At 37.9% G+C, this 4359-nt stretch overlaps 1 long non-coding RNA gene across 1 annotated transcript; it reads right to left on the reverse strand.

Annotated features, from left to right (window-relative positions):
* Positions 1 to 2279: 2279 nt before the first annotated feature.
* Positions 2280 to 3868, reverse strand: LOC104084804 (uncharacterized). The gene is made up of 2 exons (XR_683689.2): positions 3668 to 3868; positions 2280 to 2742 (listed from the first exon to the last, which is right to left on the reverse strand). It is a non-coding gene; the product is annotated as an uncharacterized lncRNA (long non-coding RNA).
* Between the last annotated feature and the right edge of the window lie 491 nt (positions 3869 to 4359).

The raw sequence follows: 4359 nt of genomic DNA on the forward strand, positions 1-4359 counted from the left end.
TCCGAGCCTGGGAATAAGTCTGTATGGTGATTTATGGATTGTACGCAAAATTTGGTGTCATTCTGAGTAATCTAAGTATTATTCGGCGCGTTCAGAGATAGTTAAGAAGTTGAAGTTGATTCAATTTGGGTTTGGGGTGCGATTCGTAGTTTCGATGTTGTTTTATGTGTTCCGAGGGTTCGATTAGGTCTGTATTATGGTTATAGACTTGTTGGTCTATTTGGACGAGGTCCTAGGGGGATCGGGTGCATTTTGGACCACTCAGAGCTATGTCTAAAAGCTACTAGTGTGTTGTTCTGGTTTCCTTCGTTGCAAACACGTAGGGACCTTCGCGATCGCGAAGAAGGATATTGGGACTGGGTGATGTTGTTCTTCGCGTTCGCGAAGTCTGAGTCACGTTCGTGGAGGCTTGGGATCAGTGGCCTTCGCGTTCACTGTCAACTTGTCGTGTTCGCGTAGAAGACCTGGGCCTGGGCCTAGGAAACCCAGTTGCCTTTCACTTTCACGAATGGAAGCACGCATTCGCGATCGCCAAGAAGACATTTTTCTAGGTTCGTGATTTTTGCCTTCGCGATCGCGAGGGCTTGTCCGCGATCGCGAAGAAGGCAAACATGGGCAATGACTTAACAAAAATCGGGATTTCTGCCTTTTTGTTCATTTCTCTCATTTGTTAGCCGATTTTGGAGCTTTGTAGAGAGGGATTTTCACCTAGGTATTGGAGGTAAGTGATTTCTATATAATGTGAGCTTGATACATAAATTATTGATAGATTTTAACATGTAAATAGTGAAACTATTAGGATTTTGGTTGAAATACCTAGATTTTGATAAAAATTAGATTAGACCACGAAAAGGATTATGAAATTGGGTAAAATTATATATTGCGTTCGTGAGGTTATGTGTAACAGTTATTTATAAAAATTTCCGGATCGGGGCACGTGGGCCCGGGATTGAATTTTAGAAAGCTTCCAAATTGGGTTGGGTAATCACTCTAATAGTTAAATTATGAACTTTGAGCAACTATTTATTTGTTTGTACAACCTTTGGCTAGTTTCAGATTGTTTGGCACCGACTTGAGACTTTTAGAATGATTTGTGGACAGGAAAGTGGACTTGGGAACGAGGTAAGTCTCTTTCCTAACCTTGTAAGAGGGAATTAACCCCATATGTGTTTAAATTGTTATTTTCTACTAATTGTAGGTGATACATACGCACGAAGTGATGAGAGTCCGTGCGCAGCTAAAATTCATGTTATGTCCTGGTAGATATAGGCCTTTATTATGCTATTACTTGCACTATTTGGACTCAATTTACTAGTTTAATCGCTTGTATTAATAAATAAAATTTGGTTAAAGATTATGTTAAGCCGAGCTGTATTAATTAGAGAGTTGGCAGAATGTTTAATTATGGATGGAAATTATATTCTTTCATGGACTTATCTCGGAGTTGTAAATATAAAATTCGAAATCGAAGAGTTTTCCTATTCTTATGGATCAGGCTGAATGCCTCAGTAATATATATACGCAATTATTATGGATCGGGTATATATATATATATATGGATGCATCCATGTATCGGGCCGTACGACCTTGGTACTATATGTACACAATTATTATGGATCGGGTCGTACGACCTTGGCATAACTCGTGCGTGTTGTCACTCAGAGTTCGATTGGCATAACTCGTGCGTGTTGTCACTCAGAGTTCGATTACACTTGATATTTCTTTCATGACTTGACGATTTATAAATACATGTTGAGCCCTTACTTGTTGAGATTAGTATGTGATATTTGGGGACTTTTAATTGATATTTTGATAATTGGTCATTTAATTATTGCCTCTTATTCCATCATTGATATTGTATTTCATTCCTATTAAATAATCTTGTATATTATGTATATGCCTACTAGTAAGTGTCGAAGTCGGCCCCTCATCACTACTTCTTCGAGGTTAGATTAGATATTTACTGAGTACATGTTGTTTATGTACGCACGCTAAACTTCTACACATATTGTGCAAGTTCTGAGGCAGGTGCATCTGGAGTTTGTTCGGGCGCGTATCCGCATTACCCGGAGGTTTAGTGGTGAGTTGCCTTCCAATGCTCCGTTCTGCAACACCCAGAGCCTTCTCTTGTTATGTTTTATCATTTATGTCTATTTCTATTCAGACAGTATTTCTTAGAGAGTTTTTGCATATTCCACTGGTTTATGCTTTACATTACTACGTTCACTTACTACTTGTTTTCGCATTAAATAAAAAAAAAATCAAAGACTTTAAAAATGTTAAAATGAGAAATTAAATGGATAGTTCACCATTGGCTTGCCTAGCGGCGACGTTGGGCGCCATCACGGCTTATAGTAAAAATTGGGTTGTGACAATTTTGCAAGAGTTATTATTACATGCCCAATCAGAAAGAGATAAAGAATACACTGGCCACATGCCTAGTGACATAACAACTAAATACAGTGTAAACCCAAGTGAATTTGGGCCTTCAAATTTTCCAAAGAAATGGAGGGGCCAATAAGTTGCACCCATAACCCAGCAATAGCGAGAAGAGGCCCAATTAAAGGTAATTAGCTACATATCTTGTCCGTCACTAAAACCAGATTTGTTAGTAGTGTATACAGACAACACAAGTGATAAGTTAAGCCATGTATATTGTTACTAATTTTTAACATGATAGCCAAGCCGTAATGAATCACTTTTTGCACCAAACGAGTGACTAAAGGTTTACAAACAAGTTCCCTGTCAACAAGGAAAGAAATAGGTCACAATGAACACACATGAACTAATGCCTTCATGTTTCAGGCCTTATCAAGGATTAAGAGCAGCAAGAGCAGGACTTTAGGAAAACTTAAGGTCTGACTTGTCATATAAAAGAACACATGTGAATTATTCTTATTAAATAGCGAGTGAGATGCCACTAAAATCAACATTCAATCAATTATAACCAATTTGAATCACCCCTTAGTAGCAAACTAACAAACTATAACAAGACATTCAACAAAGAATGGTAAGCTAAACACCAAATTCGAACAATGCACCTATCCAAATCGACTAGCTAAGTTTAATTGCAGAATCACACATTGAGCATAGTCAAGATTTTAATAGAAGCATCAATAATTGAACTTCATGGTGTGAGACAGTGGCACGTATTTCCTATAAGCATACTTTGACAACAAAATTAAGACAAGAACACAATTGGGAAAGCCGATCACATCAAATTTCACAATTAAATAGGCAAGAATAAAATCAAATGGCTAAGAGACTAACCAGTCAAGACAATAACAAGAACGAGTAGCAGAAATTGCAAAGAGCCCTAATAGCATATCTAGAACCTCGAATCCCGGCAAGTCAAAGTTCACGACGACCTCTTGGGATATCGAGTAGTGCTTATGCCGGTAAAAGGTCTAAAGAATCAATACCAGATAGCATTGGCTTCCAGCCGACCATAGATCAACCAAACAATAGTAGAATCAAGTAGAACTGAGAGAGCACAGAACACAGAAAAATAAGTGCGAGTATGAGTGTGATAATACGAGTGACCTATGTCTGCCTCCAGGGGGAAAAGGATGGGGTTTATATAGTATTCGATTCACACAACCATAAAAGGAAAGAATCCATTGAACCACAGAATAAAGAAACAATCTCATACATATCGATTCCATACCGGATTACGGCAAAAAGTAACACACCAAAATCACTGCATGTACCAACGAATCAGACGGTCAAGGAGCGTAAAGATTTTCCCCAAATGTATTGATCTGGAATTTAGAGCCGATTCATTTTGAATCTTGCAAAATCGAGTGAGCGAGTACCATAAATTGATGGGGTACCAGGGAGCGGGTGCCATAGATGGTGAAGAATCCTTGATTGACACGGGAAAGGAAAGAAAATATTGTGGGGTTCCATGCCGGCCAGGCTTATCGGGTCAAGGCCGATTTTGGATTGGGTCGGTTGTATTGGGTCATCCTGTTTGGCTCAGGGGTACTGGGCTTAGGTGTTTTGGACTTATTTTGGTTCGAAATTTGACATAATTGGGCTAGATGTTTTAAAACATCTAAAATTAATAACAATGAATTATAAAATAGCTAATATATATAAAAATTCCATTTATGAAATTAAAAACTTTTAAATATTAGATTATGATTATAAAAATATAAAAATTCTATTTTGACCTTAATCGTATAATAAATATAATTATTACAAAAATATGGGCTATTATTGCAATTATTATGTAAATGATATAAAATGCAAATGCAATTATATGTGTCACGCCCCAAACTCGGGGAGTGCGACCGGCGCTCAACTGAAAGAACCCGACCGAGCAAGCCGCTTAGATTACCTTCTACCCAAACTCAT

The sequence above is a fragment of the Nicotiana tomentosiformis genome, chromosome 2 (assembly GCF_000390325.3).
Source record: "Nicotiana tomentosiformis chromosome 2, ASM39032v3, whole genome shotgun sequence".
Lineage (NCBI taxonomy): Eukaryota > Viridiplantae > Streptophyta > Magnoliopsida > Solanales > Solanaceae > Nicotiana > Nicotiana tomentosiformis.